Here is a 12,134-nt window from a genome sequence, read left to right as displayed (position 1 = left end):
CCTAATGCTAAATGACGAGCTAATGGGTGCAGGAAATCAACATGGCACATGGATACATATGTAACAAACCTGCACATTGTGCACATGTACCCTAAAACCTAAAGTATAATAAAAAAAAAAAAAATCAACTCAAATTGAATTAAAGACTTAAACATAAGACCAGAAATTGTAAAACTCCTAGAAGAAAAAGGGGTAAATGCTTCTTGACATTGGTGTGGGGAATAATTTCTTAGCTATGACCACAAAGCATAAGCAACAAAAGCAAAAATAGACAAGTGGGATTATATAAAACAAACAGTTTCTACACAGGAAAAGAAACAGTCAACAAAATGAAAATGTAACCTACAGAATGGAACAAAATATTTGAAAACCATATATCTGATAATAGATTAATATCCAAAATACATAAAGAACTCCTACAACTTATTAGCAAGAAACCAAATAATGAATTCAAAATTGGCAAAAAACCTGAATAGGCATTTCTCCAAAGATGATACACAAATGGACAATAGCAATATGAAGAGATGCTGGACATCACTAATCATCAGAGAAATGCAAATCAAAGCAACAATGAATTATTACTTCACACCTGTTAGGATGGCTATTATTGAAAAAAAAAGTTGGCAAGGATGTGGATAAAAGGGAATCCTTGTACATTATTGATGAAAATGTAAACTGGTGAATCCACTAACTATGAAAAACAGTACAGAGATTCTTTAAAAAAAATTAACCTACCATATGACCTAGTTGTTATCCTTGGAAAGTTTGTGCCCCCACAAAATTCGTATGTTCAAATCCTGACTCCAAGATGACAGTATTAAAAGGTTAGGCCTTTGGGAGGTGATTATTTCATGAAGGGAACCTTCATGAATGAGATTCATGGTCTTAAAAAAAGAGGCCTGAGGGAGAGCCCCCAACACAACTTCCACCATGGGAACACAGCTAGAAGGTAAGGAGACAGCTACATGGCAGCATCCACAAAACAGAAAGTGGGCCCCTACCCAGATACTGAATCTGCCAGCACCAAGATCTTGGACTTCCTAAACTTCAGAGCTATGATAAATAAATGAGTAAGTTAAGGGAGCTCACTCACCCCTTCAACCATGTGAAGACACAAGAAGAAAGCATCATCTATGAAGCAGGAAATAAGCCCCCACCAGAAACCAAACCTACTGGATCTTGGAATTTTCCAAGATTTTGGATTTTCTAGCCTCTAGAATTGTGAGAAATAAATGTTTATTGTTTATAAGGCACTCCATTTATGGTATTTTATTATAGCAGTCCTAATAGACTAAGAGACCATAAATTTATATATGATGAATCTAAAATAGTCAAACTCATAGAAGCAAGAAGTGTGGTGATGACAGGGGACTGAGAGAAGGAAGAAACAGGGAAGTGTTGGTTAAGAGAGAACGTTTCAGCTGTAAACAATGAACAAGTCCAAGAGATCCACTGTACAACATAGCGTCTATAGTTAACACTACTGTATCGTTGGCTTACACATTTGCTAAGAGGGTAGATCTTGTATTACGTGTTTTTACCACAAGAATAAATAAATGCAGTGGGAGGAAACTTTTTGAGGTGATAGATATGATTGTGGTATTGGTTGTGTTAATGGTTTCACAGGGGTATACTTCTCTCCAAACTCATCAAGCTGTATACATTACATATGTACAGCTTTTTGTATGTCAGCCATATCTCAATAAAGTGGATGAATTTTTTGAAGGTTTTGTTGCTTGCTATTTTGTTTTGTTTTGTTTTACAATAAAGGATTAGAGAAAAATAGGAGATGTAATTGCCTGGACTGGCAAGTCATACTATATAATTCTTTTATATTAAGAATGTTTCTTCATTTTGCTGAAGCTTTTTCAAAAATATTTTTAATACCTCCCCTATAGGTATAGTTTAGTATAGCCTATAACTTCAAAACTCAATGTCAATGTGAAGATTATTTTATACTCATTCTGAAAATATGAGTAATATTTCAGTGAAAGGAACTATTTGAATATGTGAATCTTTACCTTGTCAAGTTACTTTCTTAACCGATGTGATTTTTTTCCTGCAACAAAATTCATACTTCCTGAACTAGCTATACTAAATGTTTAACACCAGCTTCCTACACACTTCTAGTATTTATCTGACCTCAAAATAGAATTCGCTTAAGATTTTAGAACCCTTAATAGCTATAAAATTAACATGTTAAGATTGTGTCTGTATTCTGATGCTTAACACAAGTTATTTTGTTGTGATTATATTTCTTTTTACAATTGGCATATTGTTGAGGCTCATATTTTTAAATATATATGACATAATTACATATGCACAAACACAGAAATTACAATTATCTGTTTATATTTTAAGTTGGTTATTCAAGATGGATTTTAAAATTATATATTTTCCTCGAAAGCCAAAATTTATGTAAATTTAAATAAATGAATTGTTTCCCAGTCATTTCAAACACAACATAGAGCTATATAGAACTAAATATTAAATAATACTAAATATGTACATCAAGGACCAATTATGTAGAACTATTTATGCCTAATTTCTTTACAGAGGGTGAATTACATGGTCTTCCAGATATTTATATTCCTAAAATTAAAAATAAAGAGAAGAGACAAATTTACAATACGTGCAAACTAGAGGTTTCTAGTTCTATGGAAATTTTCAGAATCCAGATACATTTAATTATCGAGAAGACTTCAAAAATAATCTTTTTGATACTATATAAAAGAACATTTACATGCAAGATATAATTTTAGAATGTATTTAATGAAGAACATGGAATTCGTCCGTGAAGAAAATGGTTTTTGTTAATGAAATGAAAATGACCTTGAAATATAACAATAGGGTAGAATGCCAGTATTCAATGTTTTCGAATTTTTGCTCACCTATAATCAAAATTCAATGAGAGGTTGTAAAACACCTAACTTTTCTTTACGAATATTTTCGGAAGGAACTTTAACTATTTTACAAATGATACTTAACTACCTGGTAATTAAAACTCATTATAAATGGAACATGGACAACTTATATTTAAATAATATCACCAAGTAAAGTTTATACTACTTTTTTCCACTCTGAAATTATACTTTTTTAGTTTCCAAATTAAAATGAATTTTGCTTTTTGTATTTGAATACAGAACCAAACCTTTAATAACTAGTGTTAATAGAATAGAATAAAGCAACACAGAAGAATAATTTTCATCTTCCTTTTAGAAATTTTCACATGAAAATTTAGAGATTATGTATATAATAACCTTCCATCACTTCAAAATCTAAGTCCAGAATAAAAGGGCAAATAGACTACAATTGTCAAGAAATAAAAACCTAACATTAATCACAGAATATAAGGAAACGGCTTTGCACAAATATTACCTCTTTGATACTCAAGAGAAAGACAGAAAATTTCAAATTTCAGTATCAAAAAATGGGTGAAGAAACATCAATGGTACTTTGCCATGAATATCTGCATTATAACCCTGTAGAGTCTGTAACAATTATCCCACTTTCCAAATAAAGAAACAGGAGTTCAAAGAGCATATATAATACATATTATAAATACATAAGAGAGAAAAAGAATGTAAAAATTGAGGAGTCCTTAAGGTAGCTTTACATTTAATAATATAAACAAAAGTGATTAAACAGAAGCCAATCTTTGCTTAAAAATACCATTTAGAAATTATCTACAACTATTTGATCTTTGACAAACCTGACAAAAACAAGAAATGGGGAAAGGATTCCCTATTTAATAAATGGTGCTGGGAAAACTGGCTAGCCATATGTAGAAAGCTCAAACTGGATCCCTTCCTTACACCTTATACAAAAATTAATTCAAGATGGATTAAAGACTTAAATGTTAGACCTAAAACCATTAAAATCCTACAAGAAAACCTAGGCAATACCATTCAGGCCATAGGCGTGGGCAAGGACTTCATGTCTAAAACACCAAAAGCAATGGCAACAAAAGCCAAAATTGACAAATGGGATCTCATTAAACTAAAGAGCTTCTGCACAGCAAAAGAAACTACCATCAGAGTGAACAGGCAACCTACAGAATGGGAGAAAATTTTTGCAACCTACTCATCTGACAAAGGGCTAATATCCAGAATCTACAATGAACTCAAACAAATTTACAAGAAAAAAACAAACAACCCCATCAAAAAGTGGGCAAAGGACATGAACAGACACTGCTCAAAAGAAGACATTTATGCAGCCAGAAAACACATGAAGAAATGCTCATCATCACTGGCCATCAGAGAAATGCAAATCAAAACCACAGTGAGATACCATCTCACACCAGTTAGAATGGCCATCATTAAAAAATCAGGAAACAACAGGTGCTGGAGAGGATGTGGAGAAATAGGAACACTTTTACACTGTTGGTGGGACTGTAAACTAGTTCAACCATTGTGGAAGTCAGTGTGGCGATCCCTCAGGGATCTAGAACTAGAAATACCATTTGACCCAGCCATCCCATTACTGGGTATATACCCAAAGGACTATAAATCATGCTGCTATAAAGACACATGCACACGTATGTTTATTGTGGCACTATTCACAATAGCAAAGACTTGGAACCAACCCAAATGTCCAACAACAATAGACTGGATTAAGAAAATGTGGCACATATACACCATGGAATACTATGCAGCCATAAAAAATGATGAGTTCGTGTCCTTTGTAGGGATATGGATGAAACTGGAAAACATCATTCTCAGTAAACTATCACAAGGACAAAAAACCAAACACCGCATGTTCTCACTCATAGGTGGGAATTGAACAATGAGAACTCATGGACACAGGAAGGGGAACATCACATTCCGGGTACTGTTGTGGGGTGGGGGGTGGGGGGGGCGGGGACAGCATTAGGAGATATACCTAATGCTAAATGACGAGCTAATGGGTGCAGGAAATCAACATGGCACATGGATACATATGTAACAAACCTGCACATTGTGCACATGTACCCTAAAACCTAAAGTATAATAAAAAAAAAAAAAAAGAAATTTGTCTTCATATAAAACATTTTCCAGGGAGTGGGCAATTAAGGTTCATATTTTGCCTTAACGACTTCTAGGAAGCTCAAGGCTAAGTCTGTCTTCAAATAGCTCTAACTTTCCTCAGATAAGGATTTCTTGCATAATTCTTTTTCTTTTCATCATATTTACAACTTTTTATTTGTTTTATTCTGCAGGAATATTTTATTTTTATCTTGTACTTGCTTTTATATAAGGTGCCTCAAATTCACCTCAGAAATAGGTAAGTGATTAAACGCCACTTCAAAATCATTATGCGGCATTAATAATATTAATCCAACAGTCCTCATTAATGCAAAATTTCTTTGAGCTCCCTTTGCGGGTTTTGAAGTTTAATCTGGGTGCTAAAATATCTTGTCACCTGCTAGCTACATGATCTTAAGCAAGTTAGTTAGCCTCTGTTTACTTATCTTTAACCATCATTCTCAGTAAACTATCGCAAGGACAAAAAACCAAACACCGCATGTTCTCACTCATAGGTGGGAATTGAACAATGAGAACACATGGACACAGGAAGGGGAACATCACACTCCGGGGACTGTTGTGGGGTGGGGGTAGGGGGGAGGAACAGCATTAGGAGATATACCTAATGTTAAATGACGAGTTAATGGGTGCAGCACAACAACATGGCACATGGATACATATGTAACAAACCTGCACATTGTGCACATGTACCCTAAAACTTACAGTATAATAATAATAAAAAAAATAAAAGAAAGTAAATCTTTCAAATGATGTTATTATAACGATTAGCATTTTGTGCATTGCTGTCTGGCAATAATTATTGCATTGTTTTGATATTATTACACCTCACATTTGTCTCCCTGTATTTTGTAACCTCTTAGTAGGAAGTTCATTTTACCCATCATTATAGCCTCGGTTATTAGGCCAACACAGAATAGGAAATTAAACCCTAAATCTGTGTTTTACATCATAGAAAAATAAAATGGGTAATTTCTCACAGAACAAATATTAAATGATAACATGCTAACCTTAAATCTGAACTGTGTTGCTAGCAAAACAGATGTCCTAAGTCATGGATCTCCAAGGCTAAAGGTCAGCAGGTCACAGTTTAGTGAATACTGGTCTAATTCCACAACAATTTAAGGGACGGAAAGTTGTTCTTGAATATAGAATCATATTTTCCTTTTTATTGAAGGCATAAGAGACTGTCAGATCCATTTTCCCCATCAAGCTACCAATGACTTTCTTCACAGAATTGGAAAAAACTACTGTAAAGTTCATATGGAACCAAAAAAGAGCCTGCATCGCCAAGTCAATCCTAACCCAAAAGAACAAAGTTGGAGGCATCACGCTACCTGACTTCAAACTACACTACAAGGCTACAGTAACCAAAACAACATGATACTGGTACCAAAACAGAGATATACATCAATGGAACAGAATAGAGCCCTCAGAAATAATGCCACATATCTACAACTATCTGATCTTTGACAAATCAGACAAAAACAAGCAATGGGGAAAGGATTCCCTATTTAATAAATGGTGCTGGGAAAACTGGCTAGCCATATGTAGAAAGCTGAAACTGGATCCCTTCCTTACACCTTATACAAAAATTAATTCAAGATGGATTAAAGACTTAGATGTTAGACCTAAAACCATAAAAACCCTAGAAGAAAACCTAGGCATTACCATTCAGGACATAGGCTTGGGCAAGGACTTCATGTCTAAAACACCAAAAGCAATGGCAACAAAAGCCAACATTGACAAATGGGATCTAATTAAACTAAAGAGCTTCTGCACAGCAAAAGAAATTACCATCAGAGTGCACAGGCAACCTACAAAATGGAAGAAAATTTTCGCAACCTACTCATCTGACAAAGGGCTAATATCCAGAATCTACAATGAACTCAAACAAATTTACAAGAAAAAAACAAACAACCCCATCAAAAATTGGGTGAAGGACATGAACAGATACGTCTCAAAAGAAGACATTTATGCAGCCAAAAAACACATGCAAAAATGCTCATCATCACTGGCCATCAGAGAAATGCAAATCAAAACCACAATGAGATACCATCTCACACCAGTTAGAATGGCAGTCATTAAAAAGTCAGGAAACAACAGCTGCTGGAGAGGATGTGGAGAAATAGGAACACTTTTACACTGTTGGTGGGACTGTAAACTAGTTCAACCATTGTGGAAGTCAATTTCTCAGGGATCTAGAACTAGAAATACCATTTGACCTAGCTATCCCATTACTGGGTATATACCCAAAGGACTATAAATCATGCTGCTATAAAGACACATGCACACGTATGTTTATTGCGGCACTATTCACAATAGCAAAGACTTGGAACCAACCCAAATGTCCAACAATGGTAGACCGGATTAAGAAAATGTGGCACATATACACCATGGAATACTATGCAGCCATAAAAAATGATGAGTTCATGTCTTTTGTAGGGACATGGATGAAACTGGAAATCATCATTCTCAGTAAACTATCTCAAGGACAAAATACCAAACACCACATGTTCTCACTCATAGGTGGGAACTGAACAATGAGAACACATGGACACAGGAAGGGGAACATCACACTCAGGGGACTGTTGTGGGGTGGGGGGAGGGAGGAGGGAGAGCATTAGGAGATAACACCTAATGCTAAATGACTAGTTAATGGGTGCAGCACACCAACATGGCACATGGATACATATGTAACAAACCTGCACATTGTGCACATATACCCTAAAACTTAAAGCACAATAATAAAAAAAATCAGTGCTAAATAATATTAAATATCTTCACAAGTAATTATTTTTGATAATTGAACTAGAAATAGAGACATTAACTGCTAGACAATTTAAATATGATCCAGGCATTTATTTTCAATGATAATTAATCATAAGATAGTTAACTGTTTTAATCACTACTCATTTATTTTAATGCCTTAAACCTACTAAAATTCTGAAACTATCTGATACTCCAATCCCCATTTCCTGTCTGCTTATCCAAATTATAACCACTTCAAGGCTTGGCTTTCAGTTCCTCTCCCTCATGGAGTTATACAGAGTAACTCAGAAATTTCACTCTATAAACTCCTATCACCTAATTCATATGTTAAATATTCAGGTTGTACTATTTTGCTTATAAGATAAGACCACAACCTAACACAGTGGCCTTGAACAAGTCACTTAAGCTTTCTGGACTTCTGTTGTTCCTTCCCACCCATTCACCCTAATGTGGGAATCAAATCTTATGAGGGGCATCCTAGTATCTTCTTAAGAATGCAGGCTTCTGGATACAGTATTACATCTGCCACTTGTTAACTGTGTGACACTTTCCAACAAGTGATGATGACAGTTACTGCTTTCTAAGCCTTTTCTACATATTAGGCAATGATCAATTTCTGCACATATTCTAGTTCATTTACTTGGTTTACTTAAGTTTTCTGCATCACATTGCTTAGTTTAAAACGGGAATAATATCCTCCTAAAACTGCTGTAAGGATTAAGTGAGTCAAATTTTCAAAAGTACTTAGAATAGCATTTGGTACACAATAAGAGCATAACGAATACTAGCTATTATTTTATTTACTTGCATTTGGGGGCTGGACATGAGACTTCACTGAAGTTTTGTATCATTAAAACCAAACATCATGACAGTCAATGTCATGTATTTCACAAGCTTACACCTTGTCTTTAAGTAGATTGTTAATTATTGATGGTATACCCATGACTTACATTTGAATGTGTCCTTTATCAGACTAATATCATTATATAAATGCTAGGAATATCATACATATTCATTTAAATATGAAATAGGACAAAATGAAGGAGAAAAATGCAGCTATGGTGATGATAAGAATAGGGTGTGGTATAAATTTGCTGAAACCATCATCAAAAACATGTTGGAATCTTTTGGATAGTATTGTCATCTAACACTAAGCAGTGGTACCTCACAAAAGGCAAGATATAAAGATTTATTTATTTTTAACTGTGTTGAGACTCACACAAATTCTTAAATTTTAATGTTAAGAACTTTAATGGGTTTCTTAAAAGAATAAAATATCATGGCACATGTATACATATGTAACAAACCTGCACATTGTGCACATGTACCCTAAAACTTAAAGTATAATAATAATAAAATAAAAAAATAAAATATTTTATTGATACTCATTCCATATATATCTACATGTAGTCATCCCATTTGGGTCCCTTTCTTTGAATGTATTCAGTGTTTTGAATTAGTTCTTGCTAAGTTAAATACACATAGATTTCAACACAACAACAAAAAAATTCAGGACATATTTCTCCTTGCTGAGCAACCATAATCATATTACATAAGAAAAGCAGCAGATCTTACATTGACATTCCACTTTGTGTGTCAGAGTTCCATAGTCCATCATGCTGGCAAAGACAACATCAAGTTTCCTTAAACTTGCACCTGGTGCAAAGAATTGCTCAAGTGATTTGTATGCATTATATCATTCCATCTTCATATTAACCCACGAAGATATAAATCCTACATTATACAAAAAGAAAACCTGAATATTAATTTCCCCAATTGTACAGTAAGGAAAGTAAGAGATGTGAATGATAAAGCCCAGGTTCTGAACCATTATATCAATCATTCATATTCTTACTCACGCACTCTTTCATTTAATAATTATTTATTGAAGGCCTACTATTGTCCCAGGCACCATCCCAGAAACTGAAAATTGTGGTGAAGCAAAATCTGTGCCTTCTTCAATCTTATAGTCTAGTGAGGTAGAACGTAAATGAATAGGTAAATTATAATGTAATTCAGAAAGAGTTTTTTTTAAGTTTTACTAATGTAAGTTTATATACAAAATATTGAACATATTTTTATCATTATATTTTGATGACTTTTAACATATGCATACAGCCATGACACCATCACTGCAATTAGTATACTAAATATATTCATCATTTCCAAAAATTTCCCTGTGTTCTTTTGTGTGTGCTATGGTTTGGTTGAAATTTTTTGGGGGGAGGGGACGTTGTTTGCTCTTTGTGTTAGGAATACTTAAGGTGAAATCTATCCTCTTCACTTATTTTAAAGTACACAATACTGTATTGTTAACTGTAAGTACTATGTTGCACAGCAGTATATTTGTCCATTTGCATTGCTATAAAAGAATATCTGAGGCTGGGTAATTTATAAAGAAAAGAGGTTTACTTGGCTCATGATTGTCAACAGTAGGAACATGGTGCCAGCATCTGCTTGGCTTTTGGTGAGACCCAGAAAGCTTTTGGTCACGGCAGAAAGGAAGGGGAGCCAGCATGTCACATGGTGAGACAAGGAGCAAGAGAGTGAGGTGGAGAGACCAGGCTGCTTTAAACAACCAACCCTCAGGTGAACTACCAGAGCAAGAACTCACTCATTACCATGGGGACAGCACCAATCCGTTCATGAGGGATCTGCCCTCATGACCCAAACACCTCCCACTAGGCTCCACCTTCAACACTGGGGATTCTATTTCATCATGGGATTTGGAGTGGACAAATATTCAAACTATATCAAGCAGGTCTCTAGAACTTTTCATCTTGTATAATAAATATTATATCCATTAAGCAACAATTCCTACTTCTCCCTTGCTCCAGCCCCTGGTAATCACAATTCTATTCTTTGCTTCCATGCATTTGACTATTTTAGATATCAGATGTAAGTGGAATCATGTAGCGACTGTCCTTCTGTGACATGTAGCATAATGTCCTCCAGGTCCATCCATGTTGTCACAAATGGAAATAAATGTGAAAAACGTAAAAGAGGGTAATGGCATATAAAATGGTGAGAAGTGAGTGATGTTTAGATAAGCATGATTAAAAATGGCCTCTGAGAAAGTCATCCTTGGTCAGAGACATGAATTAAGTATGGGAAATAAATGCATGAAGATCTGGGGTAGAGTTTTCAAGGCAAATGAAACAGAAAGTGCAAGACATCTCAGGCTGGAAAGAATTTGACACATTTAAGAAATTGCTAGAAGGGTGATGTGTTTAGTGTGGCATGAATGTGGGAGAAAGGGATAGAAAGTCTACCATTTCTGAAAATGGGTCATTAGAAACACTGTGGTTCCCTTTTCACTCTTTCTTTTAGAAAACGTGTCAGTAGGCTGGGTGCGGTGGCTCACACCTGTAATCCTAGCACTTTGAGAGGCTGAGGCAGGTGGATCACGTGAAGTCAGGAGTTCAAAACCAGCCTGACCAACATGGTGAAACCTCACCTCTACTAAAAATTCAAAAGATTAGCCACGCGTGGTGGCATGTGCCTGTAATCCCATCTACTCAGGGGGCTGAGGCAGGAGAATTGCTTGAAAACGGGAGGCGGAGGTTGCAGTGAGCCAAGATTGTACCACTGACCACTCCAGCCTGAGCGACAGAGCAAGAGTCTGTCTCCAAAAAACAAAAAACAAAAAACAAAAAACAAAAAAGAAAAAGAAAAAGAAGAAAGAAAAAGAACATGTGTCAGAGGGAGGTCAGGTACCATGTCCTGAGAACATTCAACCAACCCTATGTAGAGGTCCATGTTGTGAGGAACTGAAGCCTTTTGCTAACAGCAGTGTGAGAGGGCCACCTTAGAAATACGTGCTCTCTCAACATTAAGGCTTTCAAATGACCGCCACTTCTTTTTTTTTAATGTTTTTATTTTATTTTATTATTATTATACTTTCACTTCTTAAGAGACCCTGGGCCAGAACTGTGCATCCAGGCTTTTCCAAAATTCTTTAAGTATGGAAACAGCCAGATAGTAAGTGTTTGCCATTTTAAGCTCTTAGGTTTTGAGGTAATTTATTATGAAACAATAAGTAACACCATGAGACAGAACTTTTATTTTCTTCTAAGTGCAATGCTAAAATTTTGAAGAATTTTAGCACAGTTTTAATCTGATTTGAGCGGAGGCAGGAAGACCAGTTGTGAGGCAGTTGCAGTAGACCAGGTGAGATATGATGAAGGATAAAGTGTTAGAGGTAAAGATCTACAAATTGGTTGGATTATTTGGAAGGTAGAGGTTTGCTGTAGATAGAATGGAAGTCTAAGAAAAAGGGGGGAAATCAACAGTGACTCTCAGGTTTTTGGCTTGAGTAAGTAGGTGAGGAGTAGCAACATG

The 12,134-nt window shown here is 35.3% G+C and overlaps 1 protein-coding gene across 8 annotated transcripts in view; it reads right to left on the bottom strand.

The window, feature by feature from the left end:
• KHDRBS2 (KH RNA binding domain containing, signal transduction associated 2) overlaps positions 1–12,134 on the bottom strand; it is a 678,514-nt gene that overhangs the window by 562,056 nt on the left and 104,324 nt on the right. The window lies entirely within an intron of this gene.

Source organism: Hylobates moloch, unplaced genomic scaffold (genome assembly GCF_009828535.3).
Source record: "Hylobates moloch isolate HMO894 unplaced genomic scaffold, HMol_V3 SCAFFOLD_2, whole genome shotgun sequence".
NCBI classification, from domain to species: Eukaryota; Metazoa; Chordata; class Mammalia; order Primates; family Hylobatidae; genus Hylobates; species Hylobates moloch.
This window is presented reverse-complemented; position numbering and strand designations above follow the sequence as displayed.